Raw genomic sequence first — 10,633 nt, forward strand, 5'->3', positions numbered from 1 at the left:
AGGTTTGGCCTTGCCAGTAAACATGTTTCTCTTGGCAGAAATAATGTGCTATTTAACTAATCCTTTTGTCCTGACTTGCCACCCTGGGGAGGTGCCTCAACCTCCACCTCACATCACCACTGGCAGGGACAGACTGGCTAGTCTCTACTACCTCTGGCTATGCTGATCACTTTGGACCAGATCTATAGGCTACATCCGATGAAAAGCACCTGGATCTAAGGGAAATCAAGGAAGTAACAGGCATGCCAGGATCTGGCATGGCCCCAGCCTCTCAAGGGAAGTAAGGAGCTATCTGCTTTTTGCAGACTTTTCGGGCTGGGCTAGCAGTAGAAACTACTGCTTGGCACTGTCTCTGCTGGAGCTGAAGTCTCTCAGTCAGAGTCCAGTCCTTAATCTTCTTGGCCCTCTGCCCATTAGTCATCTCTTCACGTCCTATGTTGTTTTATGTCATCTCAGAGGCAAGATTAACCACTTACTTTACTCTTCATGATGCCATGAGATTTGCAAGTTCTTTCACCAGAAAGATTAAAAATCCCTTCTTATCATACAGTTATTTCTCTCCTCACCTCCCCCCCAGTTATTTTCCTAAGCATCCTTTATATTGGGTTTTCTTATTTCCACATCTCAATCTCTTTCTCTTTGTTCATATTCCTTACCTTACTTCTTCCAGGAGACACACATCAAAGAAAAAGAAAATAGAGCAACAACCATATGCTTCCTTTCTGATCTGTATCCTTATTTACATTAGTAACAATCCCATTATAAAGAATGATTCGTGGCAGTAAGAAACAGTGAGTGTAAAGCCAGTTTACTTTAGCCCTAAAATGGACTGAGAGATAGCAAAGAAGACATGGAAGACTAACATATGCAGAAAGAACAGCTGTTTTTGAAAGAACATGTTTCTCGAAGACTTAATTTACTCCATGAAAAGTTTCACTAATTAGGGCAAAAAAAGTGTCCACATGTGTAAGGTATCTGGTTCTGTAAAAAGACAAAGGATTTTCTTGTGCCCAAAGCACTTAAAGTACTAGCCAATAAATACTTACAGACTTGTACCCAATGGACTTTTCAAAGTATTTTAGGTTTTCATGTTATTTTAAATGCAGCTTACTGTGGCCATTGAAGCTGATGAAAAAATCATTTTGATAAAAAAAAAAGAAAAGATTTAGTATGATGCAAAACATTCAAAGCAACACCTTGTAATGTATAACATACACAAAGAAGGTTTTTTTCCCATTGTAATTCTTGCTACCTTTGAGAAAATAGCATGACCTTGAGAGTCATCATATTAGGACACAGATTTTCTTTTTTTATTTTTATTTTAGCAACTCGTTTAGAAAGGAACTCTTAATTTGTTGCTACTTCTTGCAATGCCATTTAGAAAATACTTCAAGAATTCCTTCAGAAATAGCTTACCACCCCCAGACTATCAGACATTTTCACTTTGAGGTTAAAGTGCTGTGATCACATACACAAAATGCATTGCGCTAATTTTGGTTACCAGCATATGAATAGAATTCTCTTTTCTCTCAAATTGGTCACTTTATTCTACATACTTCATCATTTAACTAAATAATCTTATAGCACAGTGCTGAAACAGGAGGCGTTTTGTTGTCAAAGAAGAAAATCTGATTAACAGTGTATGCTTAAGCAAATTCACAGGTTTCACTGTAAAAGAAAATTGTCACCAACATTTGTCTTCTGCGTATAGTGCTATCATTAGCCACAGTTAAACTTGCAGCTTGGAATAACATGTGAAGCTAGGCTGAGAAAAATCTATAACCTATTCTTCAAGAAATAATCCTAACATGGTTTCAACTGTTGCCTCTTGGCTTTATAATCACGCCAGACTGAAGTTTGGGAGCACCTGATTATTGCCTTTGACACAGACCAGATGAAATTAGGGAATTAACTGTTTTATACACCATCACTTTCAATCCACATGCTAGTTTTTGCCTCACTTGTGAGCTCAGGATACTACAAGGACTTAAGTAATGTCCCAGCAGTTCGGGCCAATGGTTCATCGAGCCCAGTGCTGTCTCTGCATCTCAGAAGCATCTCAGTAAGAGACGCTTCTCAGTAATACCTCAGGCCCACTTCCTACAATCTATTCCCTCCTCCAGCATCCAGACTTCATGAATTAGGAATGACGGACAGTATTAACCTCCCCTATGCTTTTACTATCCATCTACAGAGCTGCTGTTCATAAATTCATGCAACTCTCTTGAACCTGCTGATACTATCTGTCTCCACAGTTTCCTGTAGCAGTAAATGCCAGAAGTCGACAACCTGCAGCGTAAAATACTTTCTTTTGAGTGCTTGAAATTGATCTACTACCGTTTTCTTCTAGTGTCCCTCAATTCTTGCATTTTGGAATTGATGAACAAGGGGTCCAACAACCCTTACCTGTTCCTTTCATGATTTTGCAATCTTCAGTCACTTCACCCCTCAACCTTTTCTCCAACTGAAGAAAACTGGATCCTCAAAGTCTGCTTCATCAGCTTTATCATTTTAGTAGCCTTTCCTTCTATTCCTTCTGCAATGGTACTAAAACCTCCTTCAGGTCAGGAGGCCAAAGCTGCACACAGCACTCCAGATGTGAGTGCATGAAGATTTTACACAACAGCAAAATAATGCACTCCATTTTGTCTTTAAAATTCTTCCTTATCATGGCCAAGATTTTTTTCACTCTTTTAAAACTTTTTTTGGCTTCTGCTGCAAAATGAGCTAATGGATTCCAGAGGACTGTCAAGACAGTCATGACGAGTCCAAGAGCTCTTTCCTGAGTTGCAACTGACAGTCATGAGTGCATTAAAATATTACATTCAGAGTATCCCAATCTAGTGAATAAAGCTTTAGGAAGAATAAGCCCCTGCCTTTCCAAATCTGCTCTGCAAACAAAATTTTGGGCTGTGCGCAGTTAAAGCCTAATTGTTTATTTGATCTTAGCTTTTGTTTACAAACAATAGATCACAGCCTTGTTCTCCAGCCCTCTAGTCATAGAACCATAGAATCACCTAGGTTGGAAGGGACTTTCAGATCATCTAGTCCAACCCTTGACCCAACTCTGACAAAAACCATCACTAAACCATATCTCTAAGCACTATGTCTACCCATCTTTTAAATACCTCCAGGGATGATGCCTCAACCACTTCCCTGGGCAGCCTGTTCCAATGCTTAATAACCCTTTCAGTGTGAAAAATTTTCCTAATAACCAGTCTAAACCTCCCCTAGCACAACTTGAGGCCATTGCCTCTTGTCCTATCACCTGTTACTTGGGAGAAGAGACTGACCCCCACCTCGCTACAACCTCCTTTCAGGTAGTTGTAGAGAGCAATACGGTCTCCCCTCAGCCTCCTTTTCTCCAGGCTAAATAATCCCAGCTCCCTCAGCCACTCCTTATAAGATTTATTCTCCAGATTAGTCCCCACAGTCCAGGCAATCTTTCTATAGGAAACGTCTCCCACCTCTTTTTAACCTGGCTTCTTGAAGAAGCAAGTCTCATGCAATTACACTGTCTGCATGTGATAATTTGCCATTTCGTTCCCTAGTTACCTTTGAATCTACTAGCCAATTTCAAACACATTAAACAAAAGGATAAAAATTTCCAAGGTCATTATATCCTTAAGCTTCATGGAAATAGGGAACTGGAAAGAAATGAGACCCCAATCAGTGCCTCCACTAAAGGAAAAGCTATAACATGCAGTCACCCTTAACAGCAAACCTGCACAGAGAGAGGTTTTCAGTGCTTCAATTGCACAAGACGTTTCATTTGGAGTTTGTACTTCAGTAGACATCAGAGAATGTAATCATAAGATACAAATCCATCAGAGACCAATCTTCATTAATTTTAACACTTGTAGAAGTACATATTGATTCACCTCGGGTAATGACTCATAGGAAACCATTTAAATTGTTTCATGGTAGGAGAGAAGCCTGGGCCAGATGCAGCCTCAGCTGGAGTTGACAACAGCCCCTCTGTTCTGGCTTGAAGATCCTCTTGGATTAAATTTTCTAATTAGCAGTGTGACTAGTGCCCCGCAGACAAGTACAGAAGGAGAAAACAAAGGAAAGCATAAGATACAAACTTCTTTTACTGCACCAAAACCCATACTTGTCAAACACAATTGCATCTAACTGCAGAACAGGGGCTGGCAGTCACTTTTGGTGGACAGGATTAAAAGTAGGGAGAAAAAGGGGGATCGTACCACCAAGCAGGCTTCCACTGGGAACTTCGTCAGCAAGGAGGCCAGAGCTCACTTCCAGTAACAGCAAAACCCTGTTGATGGCCGAGGCAGCAGCACTGGGTCCATGGTGAATGATTTGCCTGTGCCAGAAGACCTCCAGGAGAGGCAGCATCATCCCTTTCCCACTCTGTCCCAGTCTCAGCAGGGGATGAATTATGCTGCTACTCAAGGAAGCAAAATGCCCCCATGCACATAGTTCACATGGTTCCCACCCAGCGCCGTCCTCCCAAGGAGATACTGCATGTCAGGGCCATGAGGAGACCAACAGGCCCGACATGGGCCATGTCTGGGTCTCCCAACAGAGCCCGCTAGCAACACCTGGCTCTGCCCGTGGTGGTCAGACCCCATGGGCTTGTCCACCATCAGCAAGGTCCTGCCAGCGCTGGGGCAGGCTCAGCTCCAACTGGCCAGCCCCAGCTGCCCCGCCAGTGTGCCCAGCTGCCAGGCAGGGGCTCTGCCATGCTGCCTGTGCAGGCAGCGGTAACCAAGCCTTCTTTCCTGCCAGCCTTCCCCCAGTGGCACCCCACTCTGAGCACTGCCTGCCAACACATCACCTGGTGTGCTTGTGCCTGTGTTTGCTGCAGCCTTAAACAGAAACCCAGCAATATTGTTCTGATGGCAAGTTACTTAGCTCACCAAGAGTATGTGTTGATGTTGGCCTAGAAACTCCAAAACTCATTGTTCTCAAGAAAGAAGAGGCAATCTCTTGCCTTTTCCCTCCTTTGAATTTCCACTGAAAGCAGTCATCAACTCCTCAATTGGTTTCCCTCCTTCAGCATTCATTACAACTTCCACAAGCTTTCATCAATAGTTCTAATTTGTTCTGCTGAATATAGCTAATAATCCATTTCCCTTTCCCTTCCAGCAACTGTGAAGAAATCTTAACTTGAAATAAACCCTTGGAAAGCCACACTGTCAGCTGAAGAGCAAAAGTCTGTAAGAAATACCACTGCAAATTCAGGCAACAGAAATGTTGCCTCAAAATTCATTTGAGAGCAGACCATAACTGGTGATGTGATAAGTAATAGTGATAAACCAATGTGATAAAAGTTCTTTTTGAGCAAAGATTCCTCTTCCTTTCATTCTGGAATTCACATCCTGTTCAAAATATTTTTTTCCTAGTACAGCCAGAAGCCAAAATTTCAATTTTCAAAAAACTGAAAAAGTGAACGAAGGACAAAAAACCCCACAAGATGATTTTTTTTTTCCCCCCTCATGTTTGCATAGCTACTTCTAGGTATTATTTATTCAGTTCAGTTTCTGATAAATTTAAGTTCATTGTTTGTTAAATTTGTTGGGGGGAGAAGCTAGTGAGACAATTACCAACTTATCATAGGAATGTAGCTATTGCACAGAAAAAAAACTTAAACAAAACAAGTTATTTTTATTGCTAAAGTCAAATACAGGTCTAAAAAACAAGCCTGCTCATACTCATTGCTTTGATATGCTGAGACAACATGAACAACATATGCCACAATTTTTCCTTGGGAATAAAGTTGTTTTGTTTCTTCCCCCTTTTTTTTTGTCTTTCTGATAAAAAAAAAAATAAAATAATCTGGTTCTAACAACCTGACACGCCATAAAGTTTAGTAACTTTCTACATTTTCAGCCAGAGTCAGATATTTCCCTCAATGAAGGAACTCATTTTCCTATCTACTACCTTCAAAACGTTCAGTTCAAAGTATTCCCTTGATAAATTCAATAAGGCTATTAAATTAGAGCTTTATGTATGTAGGCAGCAGCCTCATGTGAGAACTGACCTGCACCAGATGATGCAATGCGAGTGGGAAAACAGAAGTTATAAAGCTAGAACAGCTTTCCTCTTCTTTTTGGCAAACCGATAACTGAGAGGATCTGTGTTAGTGCCACTGTACTAACGTGATCTTACATTGCAAGCTAAATGATACACAGGCATTTAACTTCAGCCTTTAGGAGCTAGAATACTGTTGCATCCATAATTATAATTTTCAGCATTACATAAAATCCTGATGGAGAACAGCATGAACCTTCAGTGCAGGTGTGTCTGTGACAACAGAGTTGTTGCACATAACAGAAGTAGCATGTTATTATCCAGATCTACATCACTCCTTAACAGGAATCTCTTCCATTTAAAAACACAGAAAAGAAAGGAATGGTTATTATGGCTTCAGTAATAAGCAGCACAGAATACACAGTCTGTCCCAAAAAAATGAAGAGTGAAGGTTGGCAGCTTGCTTGATCATTTTAAATAATCTAATTCCATGGAACAGTTCAGAGAGCAGACAGCAAAAAAAATTAAAATAAAAAAAAAATATGCAGAACTAACAGGGCAACAGCATCCCATGGCGGTAGCAATGGTCTGTGTGCTGGGGGCAGCAGGGGTGGGAAGAGAAAGGGACCTGGAAATGAAAAGCTAAAGATTATATTAGCTTTGTATAAAAACAGCCTAAATCATCTCAGGGTGTCATTAACTTGAATTTTGCAGACAGCCTGAAACAGCAGAGCCAAGAGAAATAAATATGGCTCCTGTCATCTTTAATGGCCTGTTAACAATACAGTTTTTGTGAATTTGGCCTCTTTATTGCTGATGATTTTAGCAGTAGCATTCTATCAGTGAGCTCGCAGCGTGATCCCAAGTTAACTCCCTCTAACACCTCTCTGGGTGGAAAGATCCAACAGAAATGTAAAAAGCTGCCAATGTCTTCAGCTCCCCTTCCCCTAGCATTTTTTATGGTGCAGTCAAAAATTTCAACTCATGATGGAAGGACACCGAAAAGTAAAACTGAATTCGCTAGCAGAAATGTCCATTATGTTCCTGCTTAAGAGTATAACACGAACACACAAAGCTGCTCTAGAAATCTCTCAGTGCTGAAGAGCCCAAGGATTTTGCTACTCGGCACACCCAGGGCCCTCAGCAGAGAGGAATTAACCAAAGCTGAGAATAATGCTGTGACCTGCATGGTTCGTAAACCCCTAATCATAAAGGATCACAGCAAGGCATTGCGAATCAATGAGGCAGCAAGGGAAAACATTTGCAGTTGAATTTTATAGGTGCACTTTGTCTCTTTTTCCCTAAAACAACAAGACAATTCTACTTTGCTCAGAATTTCAAATTAGGCTTTACCAGCAACAATATTTTACTAGTAATTAGTGCTAGTGGAAATGTTGGGTTTTGTTTTGTTTTGTTTTTTAACTTCTGCTGAGGACATCTTTCCTGCTAATAATCTCCAGATTTTTACATCATTCGCTTTTTCAAATGACTAATATTGTGTTGGGAGAAAGCAGGCTAAAGTGCATCTTTACTGACAGAAACAGCACAAATTTAAAGTCCTAAAAATGCAAGCCTTACTCACGCTGTTGAATGTTCATTAAAAGCAACAACCCCATTAAAATGTATCAGGTTCCTTGGGTGAATTCACCAAATACAGAAGAGCAGCTCAGGGACTCAAAGGCTATGTTGCACCGTAAAGGGATTACAAAAAACCTATCAGCATACATAGGAATAACTCTGGTACTGGAAAAAACTCAGTCATGTCAATTTAAGTCTCCCTTGGAAACACCTGAGGGTAAGAAACACAGCACCGACGGCATAGGCAGGGTGTTGCAGTCTCCCAACTCCATGCTGCGCTTGCTACAACCTTACACAAGGTATAATAATGGAGCACAAGTTATTTTGAAGTACAAACCAGAAGAAATGGAGGAGGCCAGAAAATAATCTGGTATTGTTGTCCTGATACCTGCACGATCCCACAACTGGGTCCCAGTCAAGAGCTTGCTATCCTATGAGCCTGTTCCAGAATTGTAAGTTAAAATGAATCCAAACCACCAAGCTAAACATAGATTAACATCTTTGCTCTCTAATGTCACACTGAGAATAGAATAGTTCTTTTCAGCTTAGACAAGAAAAAAGCAATATAAATGCAGCGTTTTTCTTATTCTCTTATAGGGAAGATTCCTACAGAGGAGAGAAACGTAACTGTTACCATTTCGGGGGAGGAGGGAAACAGCATTTCTGAGGATTGCGACTCTCGTATTTTTTTTATAATATCATTTCTCAAAGCTCTCTGCATTTCAGCCCAATTTAAATTTACTTGCCATTTCCTAGTAGATCAGCAGAAATGGGCTTTATTCTGTTACAGAGTATCTCTTTGAAAAGAGAGAATCTGGAAGTGACAGATCAATGGGGGGAAAAAAAAAAAGCAGAAGGCTTTTGCAGAAAGAAAAAAATTTCTAAGACAAAAGGGACAACCTGATAAGGAGACAATGTTGAGATCACAAAGTGGTACTTTTTTATCTGGTTACATAAAATAGCATCGCTACTGTGCCAGGAGCACAGTAAGTTACAACAGTTGTAAGAACTGCAACTGCATCTAAGTTAAAAATAAGAGTATGATTTGTTGTGATTCGCCATCCACAGCAGACAGAACTGCATTTAAACTTTTAAATTTCACTATGTGCTGTTACTGCTTTTGTGAAATTCTAGGCAATTCTTAAAGAAAAATTTGTAGGCTTTCAGCAAGCACGCCTCAAGCAGTGCCTTCCCTCTGATGGCCTATGTAGCAGTGTGTTTCTAGTTCTTAGTCCTGAGGCTTGATTTTAAGTTTTAATAATACTAATCAAGTAAATATTTCCCAATTTCTAGTTTAAATGAAGGTCATTAATTTAAAAATACCCCTCATATAACAAGAAAAGGTGACCAATGCTGACCCTTCATATTCTCATGAACTGTGATACTAGCTGAATTTACTTTCTGCCTTACTCAATGAAGTCAGAAGCACTATTTTCTTTGCCTTCCATAGTTGTATGGTTTTCTATGAATATACACAGTCCATAACTATTGTTTAAATGCTCGCTACATACCTGTTTACCTATGGCTGTACGTTGGTTACAGCCACAGCAACACAACTTGGAAAATCTTCATGCTAGGAGCACATTCAAGATCATTCATTTGTATAAGCACTTTTCTGCAGTGCCTTGAGAAACAAATAATCTTCCCTGAACTACCTTTCTCTTACATGGGACTATTTTGCTTCAGCTCTGTCTTTTTGTTTGCCTCCATTGGTACTAAGGGTACATTAGCTTTTTACGCAACTAAGCTGCCTAGTGAATTCCATTATTCCAATAATAAACAAAAACGCAGCACGGTCTCCTTAATCTGCAAGGCTGCCGCAAAGAAAACACATACAAATCTTTCTTTGATGGGTCTTAATTTGTACTTTTCAATTTCATTAGACCTTACATGCCATGACATGAAAACTGCACTTCCTGACTCGCTTTCTAATTCTGCAGATAAATGAACTAACCACAATGCAAAACTGATGGAGGCAAACAGGAAAAAGAAAAAAGAAAAAAGAAAAAAAAACCAAACAGAACAACCAACAAGAAAAAACACCAAGTTGCATGCACGCACACGTTTTCAGACTTAAACTTCTCTTTCATAAGTCTCAACTAGCGATTCCACCGCTTTCACAAAGGTTGACAAGAGCACGACAGCTTTGCTCTCTCAGAACAGAGCAGCTGAGAAGGAGAGAGGGGATTTCGAAGCACAGCCCAAGGAGCCACTATAGAACTGTATTATGTAAGAATCCTGTGTTAAACCAGTCTGCACTTTTCAATACAGGGCAGGTTATGAAGCATTCGGTGGGGCTAAATATCTTCACATGTATCCTGATTTACCAAGAAGTAAAATGAAAACAAACAAAAAAAAGGAGGCAAGAGGTATCACCATCCAACCACAAGACAGACACATCTTCTGAGAACAAGACTGAGGGAATGAAGGGGATCTTTTTTCTGGTTTTATGAGGAACAGCTAATGCAGCATCCTATCAAACAAATCTTCCTCGGTATTTCTGGAAAAGTTGTGCAGTATTAGTGACATGTTTCTAATAACATACTTCCAGTTTTACTGGCTGGTCAAATTACATTAAAGTACAGTATTATTTTAACTCTATCTAAACACAGCTGTAAAGATTTTTTTTGCAGCCAAGGCACTTTGATATCTACAGTGAATTTAATTCACGCAGACCCTTTTAGAGTATCATGCAATAAAGAACGGTTTCCAGTCTTTTTAACTCACGACACCTGTGCTTCAAAGAATACACTACCTCTTCTGAATTAATCACTATTTATACACAGAGCCAGTTATAGTAACTATCTTTAAGAAATGGGAAAGTCAGTGCAGGCAGTGGGGCTTAGCTTTTGTTGGCAGAAGTTTTGGAAGAAAAATAGAGCCGCTTAGCAAGAATATAAGATTAAGGGTCATTTTTATCCATTTCTTTGAGGCTATTTGTCTCACTGTGAGGAGAATTAAACTGCTTTAAATATTAGACTCACAGGCACAAGTAAGAAAGAAACTTTGATTTAGGAAACAGGAGGAGCAGACATCTTTATCACAACAAAGGAGCATT

The sequence above is a fragment of the Rissa tridactyla genome, chromosome 2 (genome assembly GCF_028500815.1).
Source record: "Rissa tridactyla isolate bRisTri1 chromosome 2, bRisTri1.patW.cur.20221130, whole genome shotgun sequence".
NCBI lineage: Eukaryota > Metazoa > Chordata > Aves > Charadriiformes > Laridae > Rissa > Rissa tridactyla.